Genomic DNA, 17,105 nt, shown 5'->3' with positions numbered 1-17,105 from the left:
GGCGCTAGTAGAGTTGATCAGCAAGTTTGATCCGGTTATTTCAGAACACGTACGCCGTATACAAAACAAAGAAGCAATGGATCATTACTTGGGGAAAATAATTCAGAATGAAATAATTGATTCGTTAGCTAATGCGATTCTTAAAGGGCAACGCAAGTGAGCTGGCATTTGTGTGACTATGTATGCAAAGTGCGAAATTGACGGTAAACTCTGCGTGGTCTCGCCAGTACCGAGTGGGGGTGGAGGGGGTTAAAAAGCACGGTACTTTTTCTTTTTTTGCCACAGAGCTTGCGTTGCCCTTTAAAAAGATCGTGTCAAACGTAAAAGATGCAAAATATTTTGCAGTTATATACGCCAGATTTGAGCCACAAAGAACTATTTCCATATTCCTACGATCTGTGTGATAATTCAAAACGAGTCTGTTGCAATTAAAGAACATTTTCTGGGCTATTTGCATATTACCGACAGCTAACGTTTTCCTTGATTTTCTTAAAACTATGAGTTTGGACATGGAAAACTGTCGTGGACAACGGATCCAATATGCCAGGGCAGTACAAAGGCATTCAAGCTAGTTTAAAGGATATCAACCTCGTGCTTTTTGTTGCTTGTGCTAACCATACATTAAATCTTATGGTTTGTGATGCAGCGAAATCTTCCACACAGGGAATTTCATATCTTGGATTAGTACAACGTATTTTTAAATTTTTTGCGGCGTCTACAGTTCGTTGGGAAATATTGCGTCAAAGCTGTGACGTTACACTAAAATACTTGTCGGAAACGAGATGGGGGAGCCGAATAAAAAGCATTAAATTACTTCAAGAAAACCTGATTCACGTTCAAAAAGCACTTCAGGACGTTGCTGATAGTAGTAATGACAGTGTTGTTGTTTCTGAGGCAACAAGTCTTGCTAAGGAAATATCTTCATTTCAGTTTATTCTATCATCGATTATATGGTATAAAATATTGTTCGAAATTAATAAAGCTTGTTCCAAATCCATCAATGGTCGTAAGTGAAGTCACCAAATTAATTTCCGCAACAAAATTGTTTCTGCAAGACATGCGTTGTGATTCATCATTTGTTTATTATCGCGTCCACACTAAACATAACATTTCCGGAAAAACGAATTCGCCGAAAACGTAGTCAATTCGATTATGAGACTGCAGACGCGCCTCTAAGTGGAGAACAGCAATTTAAAATCGAATTTTTTAATGTTTTAATAGGCGCTTAAATAAAACATCTTCCCAGAAATTGCCAAGAAGTAATATTTCCGACAGCCAGGACTCATAAATTACTATTTATATAGTGCTTGTTGAAATGTTAGAAAGCTGGAAACGTTTCTCGAACATAACATCGGTTTTTTGCTAAGCCTTAACATGCCAAAAAAGTTACCTGGTTAAAAGGAAACACTTGTTGCATACCGTACTGCAAAAGTAATACGTTTAGTTCTAAAGGAATTAGTTTTTATCTTTTTCCGAAAGTTAATTTTATACGAAATGAATTAACTCTGCCTCCATGAGAAGCCTTAAAATTGCCCGGTAATATAAAAATATTACACATAATTTTAATTATTTATACCATAAGAGGATGATAATAATAATAATATTATCTTCTTATACTTAGTTTTAAAAACATTATATATTTTACCTTAAAATATATTATCGAAAATAAACATTTTTATGTTCCTTATACACGTGAGCCGACGCGTTTCTTATCTGACGCAAAATTATCTTAGGGCAAAAACGCGTCTCCAATTGGCTTAAATATGACTTTGTGGTTAGCCATTCTAACCGTTTAACCGACCGACCGGAAATAGCTCCTTCCCAGAAGAATTTGGAGAGGGGAGTAGAAACCGAGTATCTTTTATTGAAGCGTCCATTGATGTGGCCGTTAAATCCTTTGAAGAACGTTTCCAACTTTTGAAAACCTTTTGTGATATCTTTGGTTTCGTGTGCAGCACTAAGCAAATGGAACAATTTAATGACGAAGAATTAAAAATATCCGGTGATAAGTTAGAGCTTGCTTTAACAGATTCAGCCACCAATGAAGCTGATATTACTGCGGATGAGTTATTTTTAGAAATAAAAACTCTTATTTGAATGCGATCAGCCAAAAATTCAATGAAAGCTTTAGAACTTGGCCAATATATATACATAAAAATTCGTTGGATGAAATTTTCCCAAATCTGATTGTAGCTCTTCGAATTATGCTAACACTGCCTGTTTCAGTTGCGAGTGCAGAAAGAAGCTTTTCTTAGCTTAAGCTGAACAAGACTTACCTTCGAACAACCATGACTCAAGAAAGGATAGCAATGATTTCAATTGAAAATGAAATAAGTCATTTATTAGATTTTTCAACCTTAATTGACGATTTTACCACCAGAAAAGGGAGAAAGATTGCATTTTAGTTGTATTACTTCAATGTAAATAAAAATGTATACTGATAAAATGTGTTAATAATGAATAGAATATAACGTCATTTAACGAAACTATTTAAAAAATGCGGCCAAAATATTGCGCAAAACTAAGGCCTCGCAAGGTGACTTTGCACGTGGCCTCGCAAAGCCTAAGGCCGGCACTGTCTAAGATTCCCATGTTATTTTCAATGAGAAAATATACGTACTGTGTTGTCAAAAACATTTTCGGTTGCCATGGCAAAACTAATGCCCATTGCAACGTTTCCCTTGGTGAAATTTCTTGTTACCATAAGGTCTACATACCCACCTAGTTTCAACAAAATCGGTGATTATCACCTCGGGTAGTCGACTCGTAATTCCAACCCGAGCTCCGGGTAAAATATTTGGGGAAATCTTACCGGAAAATGCAAAAAGTACAGCCAACTTATTGTTTAGTCCTAGCGAAATTGGTGGTGTGTGACGTAGAAAAACAGTGAAAGCACGGATAAATATTTTATGGAAAGGCCTAGTGCGCGGTGAAGACCGTCATATATGGATATTATAATACTATTTCATCGGGAAAATATGGTTATCCCTATTAGACCCGCGGCAGGGTGACCACAGTTCCTATATTTCCAATTTTTTCCTATAATTTAACGTCCTGTAATACCCTATATTTTGACTCAAAAATCTTAAGAAATTAAAATAGTTCATATTTTACTTTTAAATATTTTCTTTTTTTGAAAAAGTTATATTTTAAATCAATATTGTAGCAACTAGGAGCAACAAACATAACACCCCACACAAGGAGAACGCAACCCGTCAAAAGTCGTGGATTTTCTTGTGTACATTTTTCATTGGCTAGACGCTTTAGCGCCTGCTGCCGTCGGAAGGGGAAAATTTGGAAATTGTCTTCCCCCCCGGCCGTAAAACGTTCAGCGTAAAGGCTCGTGACGCTCGTCCAATGAAATTCGTACACAACCCTTCGTTAGCGTGTTTAAAGGCTAGCTGCGTTCTCCTTGTGTTTGTTGCTCCTAGCTTCCACAGTGCATTTTATTTCTCCCCGCGTATCAGCTCGAGGGAGTCTTGCAAGGTCGTTTGTACCACGTGATCTTAAAATTTCAAAATGGCAATCTAACGCGGTTGATATTGTTACGTAATTTTTTGCGCTTTATATTTCAGTAATTTTTAATTTTGGTTTTTTAATTCAATAAAAACTATCAACTGATATTTAGTATATCATATCAAGAATGTATTTATTTATACCTAAATATAAATAAATACATTCTTGATCATATTTAATCTATAAAAACGTAAAAAAATACCTTTTGGCGTAAAATTGTACTTCGTGTTTATCTTTTTTCTTTTTTCGAACAATATCGTCCACTCTTAGCGATACTTGTTTTTTTTTTGTTGCTCCTAGGTAGCAATAAAGATGCTTCTTACATTTAATTATTTTTTTCGGTTATCAACTTTATTTTGAAGGTTACACTCCCTTTAAACCACTTTGAGAACCGTTTCTCATATGGTATAATTAATTTTCCCTTATTTTTTTTCCTCCCCCCCCCCCCAATTTTCGTCCGATATTTTCCTATATTTCACTGATTAATTAATTAATTAATTTAAAGGATTTTAAAATATTCTGAGTCGTGAGGGAAATTCACGCCCAACGGAATCCGGGTCGAGCCTACGACGGTACGCGATTCATATTAATGGCCTAAATGGATGGTTACTTCTGTCGTAAGAGATATATGTTATACACTTCTGATAATATTCATCTTACCGAGAAAAATTAGTAATGGCATTCGCTAGAAATACGTACCTTCACAGGCTCCCTCTGATTTTTTAAAGCAAAATACTGATTTTCGAAAACATTGGGAAAATATTTTTCATAAATAAGTAAAAGTAACGTTTACATTTTACACTGTTCGCTGGAGTATTAAACGATTGAAAATGCTATAATTGGAGTGAAAATCGCGTCCACTGTATCATAATTATCTTCGATCCAGTATCACTCCCCGTAATTAGTGGGTATATTCCCGTTGGATAATGGATCGAACCAAAAAAATATAGGGTCAATGGAGGTAAGTGTGATCAAAATATTTTTTTTGGCGTTTACCTGAAATTACTCTTAAACTAAAATTAGCACCCTCTTAAGAATTGGTACAATTAATACGGCCACTTTATCCTACAAAACCACGCAATCAAATATAATATCAATTAAATAGTGATATAAATATTTATTATTTAATTTAACTCCGTTATTGATCACACTTACCCCCAAAATGCGGGGCAAGTGTGATAGGGGGGTGGGGTAATTGTGATCACTTGAAATCCTTGACCAATCGCAATAAATTTGCATACAGAGGTTAAAAATGGTGTCCCAATAAAGCTATATTTTTTTCATAGATCTAAAATAATATCTTCGTGTGGTCACACTTACCCCCAAAATGCGGGGCAAGTGTGATAGGAAGGTTGGTTAATTGTGATCTTGTGAAATCCTTGATCAATCGCAATGAAATTGCATACAGCGGATAAATATGGTGTCCCAATGAAGCTCAATTTTTTTCATAGCTGTAAAATAATATCTTCGTGTGGTCACACTTACCCCGCACCGCAAATTTTGAAAGACCTTTTTCAGATTAAATTTTGAAAACCTAAAAATATTAGCAAAAACACAAAATTTTCCTAGCAGGTAAAAGGTTAAGTACACTACAAAATACCAAAATGTAAAACCGGTTTGTCAGTTAGAAAAAAAATTACAGAACTTTTCTTTTGGGCATAAAATCTCTAAACACGAGTAGAAGAGTATAACATTTTTTTAACTAAAATTTTTAAAAACTAAATTTAATTCAAATTAATATTGAAAATATACAAAATGTGTACAATTAAGTATATTTCAATATCCATTCATCAAATATTATGTTATAATATTATTTGGGGAAATAATAAGGGGTGATCACACTTACCCCCTGATCACACTTACCTCCATTGACCCTACATTCCCAATTGATCGAATTCTAATTTTGCAATCCCATTTGGTCGAATTCCATTTATTCGAAGAAGTTTATAGAATATTTTTACCCATCCAAATTGGTTAGGTTAGGTTAGATTAGTTTAGGTTAGGTTAGGTTAGGTTAGGTTAGGTTTCATGCTTTCACTTGAGCAAACAAAATGTCGGTCGAATGGGACAGGCGGTCGGATTTGACAGTCGGTCGAATGGGATTCGGTTGAATGAGAATCGACCCAATCGGACAAAAGCTAATATGCGAGGGGTCCGGTACACTCTAGAAAATTATTATTTTAGAAATCTTGAAATCAACTAGAAAATCATGAAATCTGGAGGAAAAAAATCAATCTAGAAACGAGAAATCAACGCGAAAATCAGTTCGAAAATCTCAAAATTAGTCTAAAGAACCAGAAATTAACACGAAAATCAGTTCCAAAATCTCAAAATCAGTCTAAATAAACAGAAATCAACCCGAAAATTATTTCCAAAATCTCAAAATCAGTCTAAAGAACCTGAAATCAACCCAAAAATAAATTCAAAAATCTCAAAATCAGTCTAAATAAACAGAAATCAACCCGAAAATTATTTCCAAAATCTCAAAAACAAGTCTAAAGAAAATGAAATCAACCCAAAAATAAATTCAAAAATCTCAAAATCAGTCTAAAGAACCAGAAATCAACACGAAAATCAGTTCCAAAATCTCAAAATCCAGGGGCGTAGGAACGTTCTAGAAGTTGGAGGGGGCAAAGAGAAACGAAAAGGGGTCTGGAGAATGGTTTTTAATTTTTAATGGAGTGTAGCTTCTCCGAATGCATGGGTACTTTTTACTACTATGTAAATTGGTGGGAAAAGACTGAAATTTAAGCACAGTTGAGATTCTATAAACTGTATATGCTTTCCAAATGATAATTTGAGCCTTTTGAAGATTTCAACTGACCAAAAAGCTGGAGGGGGCAATAACATTAGTTGCCCCTCCAAGTCAAATTCTAGGGAGGGGCATTGCCCCCCCTGCCCCTCCCGGTTCCTACGCCCCTGTCAAAATCAGTCTAAAGAACCAGAAATCAACGCGAAAATCAGTTCCAAAATCTCAAAATCAGTAGAAATCAATGCGAAAATCAGTTCCAAAATCTCAAAATCAGTCTAAAGAACCAGAAATCCACACGAAAATCAGTTCCAAAATCTCAAAATCAGTAGAAATCAATGCGAAAATCAGTTCCAAAAATCTCAAAATCAGTCTAAAGAACCAGAAATCAACACGGGAATTATGCTCTGAAATCTCAAAATCAGTTTTAGAGTCTGAAATCACTTTGAGATTCAAAATCCCGGACGGAAAATTTGCAATTGTCGGACCCCTCGATCGAATATATGGTTTGTTTTGTTTTGGTAGGAAAAAACGGGAGAAATCGCATCCTGATTTAAAAATGCGCATTTGAATCGATTATGCATTTCGAATCGCCATAATCGATTCAAATGATGACGTAACAAACTTAACGGCTTGGGTAGGTTGGGTTTTTCTAACGTCATAATTGTGATCGATTATAGTGATTGGAACTGTGCGTTTTTAAATCAGCCTTTTGGAATTGAAATCCTCCCACGCCCAACCGCTATTTTTTATCCTTCCATTTGGTCGGCGGAAGAGCTAATTAGTTACCGCGTACAAATTAAAATTAAAATTATGGCATCCGTTGTGATCTGTCTTCCTCAACGCCCACTTAAGAAGTCCATCACGATTTCTACGTATCAAAATAATTTAATACGTATCAAAAAGGGTATTTAATTCTACTTAGGGAGAGTGTGGGGACGAGGATCTTGGTCTAATTTACCCCACCCCCAAACGAGAAGGGGGGAAGGAAAAACGTCACCGACGTGCGCTTCAATACGCTTGAATACGTCAATTTTAGGGAACCAATGAGATATCGGGATTTTTTTGCGTCGACCCACAAAAAATTATATTAAGACTAACGGCCATTTTTTTCGTCGACTCAAAAAAATTATATTAGGACTAATACGAAATTTGGCGTCGACATAAAAAAATTATATTAAGTCTAACGGTATTTTTTGCGTCGAATAAAAAAAATTGTATTAGGTCTAACACGAAATTGTGCGTCGTCGCAAAAAAAAATATATTGGGCCTAACCAGGCCCGTAGCCACGGGGGGCCAGTACGGGGGGGGGGGCAGTACCTAGCCTTTTCTGCAACTCAACTCCGACGCCCTCTTTTGGGACAATTCGCCCCTTCTAAAATATGGTTCGCCCGCTCTATATCGATGTCCTAGCTACGGCCCTGGGCCTAACGGAAACTTTTTGCGTCGACTCAAAAAAATTATATTAGGACTTAAGCTGGTTTCACACTCGACGGAAAATTAGCAGCGTAAAGTTGAACGTTAGCGGTATATCGAATGGGAATCAATTTTCAGCTCGGCGTTTATTATCGTCTTTCCGGCATACTTTCCGTCGAGTGTGAAACCAGCTTAACACGAAATTTGGCGTCGTCGCAAAAACAATATATCAGGCCTAACGGGAATTTTTGGCGTCGACCCAAAAAAATTATTTTAGGCCTAACGGGAATTTTTTGTGTCGACCAAAAAAATTGTATTAGGCCCAACGTTATTTTTTTTCGTTGACACAAGAAATTGTATCAAGACTAATGCAAAATTTGGCATAGACCCAAAAATAACCATATTAGGTTTAACGGAATTTTTTGCGTCGACGCCAAAAAATGGTATTAGGACTAACGGGAATTTTTTGCGTCAACCCAAATAAAAATTATATTAGGCCTAACGGGAAATTTTTTGCGTCGAACCAAAAAAATATATTAGGCCTAACGGGATTTTATCCATCGATGCTCATGGTCGGTCGTTTTAGGCCTAGTGATAACCAGCCGTAAGTCGTCATTAATGTGGCAGCGGTTTTTGAGTCTGTTATTTATTTGTACGGTTAAAATTTCCGGGTATACCTCACAGTTAATTATGTTCAGATTCACAATCGAGAATTATCTGGTTCGTAGACCCCGACGCCAACCAAACACAAATACTAGAGAACAATTACGCTGCCTGGTTATTCGTCGAGTTCGCCGACTAGTTAAATGGCTTTAACCAGAAGTTGACAATCCGGCCACCTGAGTTACTGGCTTTAAAAGTCGCTTGAGGACTTAGGCCTATGCCGGTGCATTGGGTATTAGCCTAGCTGATCTCTTAAAGGAGAAGTATCCAAATAGGCATTTTTTACGAACCTTGCATTTAGACCATTAAAATGAATCGTGTACGGTGTACCTTTGCAGGCTCGACGTTGATTCTGTTGGGCGCGGATGTGAACACCGCATCACGGCAGTGGCGTAACGAGGATATTTGGCGCCCGGGGCAAGACACGCAAATTGTCACCCCCCCCTCCTGTTGCCTCTGAAAAAAATAAGTGTTTTTTCAAGTTTCAAGAAAAATTAGTTTAATATATAATTAGGGCTGTGCGAATACTCGAACATCATCGATTACTCGGCATTTTTTGAAGTCGAGTACTCGAACTGGACCTCGAATAAGTAATTGGAAAATGCTCGTCGATTATCGAGTACCAAAAATTGCATAGTCGAGTACCCGATAACTCGATTAAGCTGCTGTAAGTTCAAAGAGGGTTTTTGCCACTTTTAGGGGTGGCGATAATAAACGCGGTACCTACAAGACGTACAAACAACAAATGATTTGAATGACCTTGAGGACGGATCACGGTTTTCAATACGCACTGCGCCTGCGAGGTTTTTCTAAAAAACAATATTATTAAGTTTTAGTTTCGGATGTCGGCCGGCGTTAGAACTTAGGAGTCTTAACTTCCTAAGCAATATACGGACAGACGGTACATTAATAATTAAAAAAAATGTATTGTCATTTTACTATTAATTACTATAATTAGGCTAGTATACTAGTCTTTTATATCCCACTAGTCACTGTAATGTTACTAAAGTTGTGGAAACAGGTGGTTCATTTAAATTAAAGGAATATTTTTCAGCATTGAAAGTTACTTTATACTCCTTTAAAATTTAATTTCATAATTACTCGAATAAAACCAGCTCCTAATCCAGTACTGGATAACCCGACTCGTTAAAAATATTACTCGTGGTTTTTTTTAGTTACTCGACTTGAATAAGAGAAAATTTCCCCTGAATCAAGTAATCGATTACTCGACTCGACTTCAATATTACTCGACTCGAATACTCGATGAAAAAAAATTCGTACAAGATACCCGACTCGATTATATATAATCCAACAAGTGGCAACAACTCCATTTTACATGTTATATTTTGAGTGCCCCTTTGGCGCCCGGGACCAATGCCCCCCTGACCCCCCCCCTCGCTACGCCTCTGCATCACGGTTCAAAATTTACCGAATCTTTTACTTGAAGAATCAACGGGAGCCTGGGATCAAATAACATTAGCAAGATAGGTAGATGAATATTTATGCTAATTTTTGTCATGGTGAATAATTTTAACGGACTAAATTAATAAAATGAAGGAAAACTTGAGACTGGTTTTATTTTAATCATTACAATTATTTAATTAGAAGTGTTGTGTTTACTCTGGTTGAAGATGTCACGATTTAATTAATGGTAATGATTAAAATTAAACCAGTCATGTGTTTTACGTAATTTCATTAATTTTTTTAATAAATAATTAATAGATAGGCTAATACCCTTGGCACCACCTTAGACCCAAGTTATCAAGCGACTTTTAAAACCAATAATCCAGGTAGCCGAGTTACAATGCGTAGGAGGGTGGTGGCGAGCCCTTCATGCCACGCGAGCCAACAGCAAATCCCAACACTAACTTTTTCCATTAACCTTGACAAGGTTTTAGGCCAGGTGACTGAATACTTTCTCGTAAGAGATTTATATACTTCTGATTTAAATAGTACACCAGAACGATTTTTAACAACATAATCGGTTGACATGAGCTGAATCGCGTTGATATAATTGTATCGTTTGTTTTGATTTGTGAACACTGGGCCCACGTACAGTGTAGCCGATGTCGATGCCGCCGTATTCCACATAACTCTCCAAGCAGCAGGGACTTTAAATACTGTTTAAGTTTACTTTTTTACGCTGGTTACCTCGAATTGTTTACAAAGTCCTTTTTTACCTATCACTCGAACCCAAACCCTAATGTTCGCGTTTCCCTGCCGCTTGGTTTTGCGCTTGTTGCAGCCTATTTCCAGGGGCTAATAGGCCACACTTTGAAGCTCTCTGGCGCTCTTTTAACTCATCGTAGGAAAATGGGAAAAAACAGACATACAACTCACCCCCTACAACTCCCAAACATTTTTGCATAAGTTTTTGAAACACCCTGTATAATTTCATCGATAGGATATAATATTTGTATAATTATATGTAAGCTTATTATTGATTTAAACGGTAATAGGTTTCCATTATCTAAACTACTAAATGGATACATTCTATAAACCGCGAAAATTGGAGTCCATCTAAAACTGATTTCATTTGGAGAAATCACTTTAAAGCAAGTGACAAACGAGTTAGAAATGGCAAACGGTGCTTTATAAAGACAGCAATAAAATACCAAACAATTCATCAGGTATTCGAAATAACAATTTAATATTTTACGTAATGAAATTACGGTAAGTTGAAACACCAGAAAAACAATTTAATATTTTACGTAACGAAATTACGGTAAGTTGAAACACCAGAAACACATTAGTGTAAGTCTGAGGATGGTTTTATTATTATGAAGCGGAATATTATCTAGTCTTTGAGAGGTCTAGACCCTAATTGGGGAATCGAAGAAAATTCCACTTCATTTACGTTCTAAAGAACAGGAATTTCACCATTGTATTTGCACGTTTCTTGCAGAAGTGTTACGGTAGAAATGATAATTTAGTTAACGATTTTGAGGACAATATTATCAAATAACCGCAAAACGTGTATTTTTACATATATGCTTTTTGAAAAATAACCATTTTAATGAAAACATAGTTTTGTAAAAAAATATATTTTTTTTGAAAAATTGAGTTTTACCTCAAATAAAAGCCGATAAAAAGAGCTTTAAAATGAGGTCTTGCTCATCAACGCAATTTTTTTAATTTTAATTAAAAAAATTATTATTTTTTTAAAAAGTGAAAAATAAAATGTTGTGTTATGAATTTCATTCATATCTAGATAATCTCCCTTAGTCTTTCATCAAAATCAAAAACACGCATCTGAACCAGCTCAGTTCTGATATCGTGATGAATACTAAACAACAGATTTTGGTAGTTCTAGTGACCAATTGCAATCGGTGGAGTTAAAGGGGCTGGAAAGTGGGGTTTTGAAATCGTCTAGTGACGTGGTATCTCCAAAAAAATCCGGACCCTGCTTTATTTCCTTTTTTCCCCGCTTGAGGAATTTGACTCTGACGGAGATGTTTTGAAAATAGTGAGGAGCGACCCGAGAGAGACTAGTGACTGGTATTCATACGCGAACTAAGATATTCGGGCCTTCGTGGACGTGGTTTTGGTTCTAGTATTTTCATATTTATTTAATTACAATGAACGAGTTTAATTCAAATAAAAAACGGAAACGTGATGATACGAAAATATCTCTTGTTGGTGAATTATGTAAGTGGGAAAAGGCAAAAAAACTGTGGTGTAGTACTAAGGTTTATCAAAATGCTCCAGTGAAACCAAGGCCCTAAGAAATTGGCTTCGATTCATCTAGCGTTTTTTTTACAAAATTCGATGAAACTCGTAAATAATAATTTAAAAAATTACGAACACTACTACCATCAAATGAATTTTTCGTTAAATATTTGTTGTTCACTAAACAAAATCTCAATAAAGATTAATGAAATTTGAAAACTTCCTACGATCTCAGCTATAACACTAACCAAGACCACGCTGGATTTCGTCATACAAAAATCCCAACTCAGCGGTGCCTGTTTACGTCTTCGTGAACTTGAGAAAAAGTATTTCTACGCGCCAAATTTCGTTAATGACGTCACGGATGACGTTTTTCAAAACCCCACTTTCCAGCCCCTTTAAGCTCTCAAACTTCAATACTCAAGGCTGACTTTTAAAGCCATTAATTCAGGTGGCCGGGGTACAATGAGTAGGAGGGTGGTGGCAAGCCCTCCATGCCACGCGAACCAACAGCTCCCTACGCCATGCAAAGCAATAATACCTCTTTGGTAATTTAACTTCCTATTCAGACCTTCAGGAACCTATGTTTGATCACGGACTAAAATTTACAGTCCATGGTTTGATGCCTTGGCCTTGATCGTCATCGTATAAACCCCTCGAGGTAGGGAGTTCAGTTGTTGGCTTGAAGGGCTTGCCACCAGCCTCCTACGCAATTAAACCCGGCCACCTGGGATTAGATGACTTGGGCTATAGAGTTTTGCCTTGCTGATAATTATTATTATAGAGTGTTGTCGTCTGATACGATTTTGAAAACTGTAACGTCACAGCTGTAGTGTTAATAGTGGCCGCCATGACAGTTACCGTTTTTTATCAATAGGCAAATTACAATGGTGACGTCGCAGGGTTTCAGACGACAACACTATTAATTTCCTTCGCCCGTTAACGCGCGAAATCTCGACAACAAAAATGTTGGCTAGCCTTAAGGGGGAAGAATACAGTAAAAGCCTCTTTTTCGTTCAAGCTGAACGTTTCTGTTTTAACAGTTATATAATTGAATTATCTTTTTCTTATTAGGCTGATCCTTCCTCTAGTGCTTAAAATAATTTTGATAATTCTAAAATTAATAGTTAACGAGATATAAGGTCCTAACTAAAGGGTAGTTTGGGCGCTTGCCCAACTTGTTTAGCTCCGGGGGTCCGAATTGAAACGTAATAACTTAATTACTTTTGAATTTAAAATTGTCAAAATTATTTTAAGCACCAAACAAGAGGCTGTTATACACTATTAATTTTATAAGTTAAAATACAAAATTTAAAGAGTTCAGCTTGAAATAGCGCGAAAGTAGAAAATGGCCACTGTAGTCTTCCCCCTTAAACTCTAGCGAAAGGAGAATACGAAAGACTATTTTGGCGACGCGTTTTAGTTAAATAATCCTACATAACAAGCCGACGTGTGGTAATTCTCGGAATCAAACGCTTCGTAGCTGGGTTATTTTTTCACTGCCTCCAAATTTCTGTGGCTTATTTAAAAAAAAGGTCTGGGTTTATGCGGTTGGAGGGTGTTTTTTTTTCGTGGCCCGCTAAACGAAAGGGCAGCCAGCGCGTGTTCCACCGGAAGCGCGCGGGGGTGCGAAGGAGCCGGGGGGGTCTCGGAAAGATAAATTTGCCCGAAATTCCTCTCGATAAGGTTGATGCATTTTTCCTTTTCGTTGGAAACGAAACGGGCGCATCCAAGCCGGAGTTTTGATATTATTTGAAGCGCCGCTCTTCCTTCCTTCTGTCACTCTTCGTTACATCAGCCTAAAGGTCAAGACAAATATTTGTCTTGCGAAGGACGACCCGTTTTTTTAGGTTCCCTTGTTGTAATAGGCTAAAACGCTCGTATCGAGTAGGAGTGGAGCTTCGAATATCAACTTGCGGCAATTCTAGGTTGAACTTGTATCGCTTTAACTTCATTTATTTCTGGATATTTTGCACTAAATTGCGCCTTTTTATAGGGCTTATTTAGTGTTTAGCAACTTAACCTTATTATTTTTTAGATATTTAGACTGGGTTTTTATAATTTTTACGTTTTTGTGTGGTTATTTAGCCTTCTTTTTTAAAGTTTGTAGCTTTTTAGACTTTTTAACGTTTTTAGCTGGTGTTATAGCTGTTCAGACTTTTTTAACGTTTTTAGCTTATTTTATAGTAGTTGAGACTTTTTAAAGTTTTTAGCTAATTTTATAGCTGTTTAGACTTTTTAAAAAAAACCTTTTTAGCTAATTGTATAGCTATTTATACTACGACTTTATCCTTTTTAGCTAGTTTTGTATATATTGAATATAGAAGGGTAAAAAATTAAAAAGACCACTGTGTGTACAATAAAATTAATTTTATTGTACACACAGTGGTCTTTTTAATTTTTTTATTTAATATTTATATGTACAAGTGCCGTCACTCAACTTTATAGTTTTGTATTTTTATAATTTTTTAGTTTTTTCGCTGTTTAAACAATGCTTTTACCTATTTTAGCCAATTTTGTAGCTATTTAGATTGATTTCAGCGATTTTAAACACTCTTTTAGCTATTTAGACTACTTTTTAATATAAGCCAATTGCGTAGCTATTTGGACTACTTTTTAATATATTTAGACAATTGTGTAGCTATTTAGACCACGTTTTAATATATTTAGCCCTTTGTGTAGCTATTTAGACTACGTTTTAATATATTAAGCCAATTTTGTTGCAATTTAGATTACGGTTTTAGCTATATTCCGTATAAAATTTGACCACACAACTTAACAAGTTTCATTTCATTTCGTTTAATTTCATTTTATAATTTGGAGCAATGAAGAGTCAATTGACGTGTCACTTTTCAGTCATCGCTCAAACTATTTTCTTTAAAATCTCGATGATTTAGGCTCAGCTCAGTCCTCGGCGAAGTTTCCCGCCGACTCGAACCCGCCCAATCTCAATCGGCACTCTTATGGCCGCTGATAAATTTGCGGTAATTTATGAAAAAGATAAACAAGTGAGGTCAAGTCAGCCCTCTTGAAATGGATGACACGCGCGATGACGTCAAGGAAGGCAGGTGGGTGTCGGGATCCGCCTCTTCGCCTGTTTAAAAATACCGTCAATTTGTTTGGATGTGACCCTGATTTTGGCAAGTCAACCATCTCTCTCTCCCGCTCTACTCCGGGGTTATTTTGCTCAGAATTTTCGCTGGCTGGTACTGTACTCGCGAGGAGACGACCCGAGGTGTAACGCACCGATTTGTTTCAAACTCAGGGGTTTGGTAGACCTTCGTGTTACCAAAAGTAAATATTGTGTGCGAAATTCTTCCACTGCCCCCTTCTTGTAGCTTTTGGGGAGGTTTTTGAAGCGAGCGATTTTTGTCCGGTAATCGCGTGTCGGCTGTGTTCAATGTGTTGTGTAGATTCATTTCATTGTACGTTTTATTTTTTAGCTAATTATAAGTATTAATATGCCGCGAATAGGTACCACAAATTGATTTAAAATCTTCATCCAATTAAAAAAATCATTATAGTTATCCAATAATAATTCTACACTTAAGCCTTGGTTGGCCATTTCCATGATGAAAATCACGTTTTCCCTAGTAAGAATCGAGGCACAGTTGGTTGTGGTAACAATGCGAAATTAGCCAATCATCGTACTTTGATTAATTTTATTAAAACCTGAAATATATTAGCAGTAGAATTGAATAACTGGTTGATAAACTGTATAAAGTAATTTTTTAACTACTTACAAATTTAGTATTGCCTGAAAAAAAGCCCAGAAAAAACGGAACTCTTTTTCCTGAGGCGGAGTACAAAGTAACTTACTTTTGATGTAACTAACTTTTGATGTAACTTACTTTTGATGTAACTTACTTTTGATGTAACTTACTTTTGATGTAACTTACTTTTGATGTAACTTACTTTTGATGTAACTAACTTTTGATGTAACTTACTTTTGATGTAACTTACTTTTGATGTAACTTACTTTTGATGTAACTTACTTTTGATGTAACTTACTTTTGATGTAACTTACTTTTGATGTAACTTACTTTTGATGTAACTTACTTATGATGTAACTTACTTATGATGTAACTTACTTTTGATGTAAATTACTTTTTATGTAACTTACTTTTGATGTAACTTACTTTTGATGTAACTTACTTTTGATGTAACTTACTTTTGTTGTAACTTACTTTTGATGTAACTTACTTTTGATGTAATTTACTTTTTTGTAATTTACTTTTGATGTAACTTACTTTTGATGTAACTTACTATTGATGTAACTTACTTTTGATGTAACTTAATTTTGATGTAACTTAATTTTGATGTAACTTACTTTTGATGTAACTTACTTTTGATGTAACTTACTTTTGATGTAACTTACTTTTGATGTAACTTACTTTTGATGTAACTTACTTTTGATGTAACTTACTTTTGATGTAACTTACTTTTGATGTAACTTACTTTTGATGTAACTTACTTTTGATGTAACTTAATTTTGATGTAACTTAATTTTGATGTAACTTACTTTTGATGTAACTTACTTTTTTGTAACTTACTTTTGTGTAACTTACTTTTGATGTAACTTACTTTTGATGTAACTTACTTTTGATGTAACTTACTTTTGATGTAACTTACTTTTGATGTAACTTACTTTTGATGTAACTTACTTTTGATGTAACTTACTTTTGATGTAACTTACTTTTGATGTAACTTACTTTTGATGTAACTTACTTTTGATGTAACTTACTTTTGATGTAACTTACTTTTGATGTAACTTACTTTTGATGTAACTTACTTTTGATGTAACTTACTTTTGATGTAACTTACTTTTGATGTAACTTACTTTTGATGTAACTTACTTTTGATGTAACTTACTTTTGATGTAACTTACTTTTGATGTAACTTACTTTTGATGTAACTTACTTTTGATGTAACTTGAAAAACCCCAAAGGGAAATGTCTCCATAGGCAACCGTTTTGCCATGGCAACCAAATATGTTTTTGACAACACAGAATGGTAATTTTCCCGTTGAAAATAACATGGGAATCTGAACAATTTTAATGTCCAAATTCCAAATTCCCGCCGCCGATTTACC

Source organism: Leiobunum rupestre, chromosome 5 (assembly GCF_980474605.1).
Source record: "Leiobunum rupestre chromosome 5, qqLeiRupe1.1.hap1, whole genome shotgun sequence".
NCBI lineage: Eukaryota > Metazoa > Arthropoda > Arachnida > Opiliones > Sclerosomatidae > Leiobunum > Leiobunum rupestre.
Note: the sequence above shows the minus strand (reverse complement) of the source record.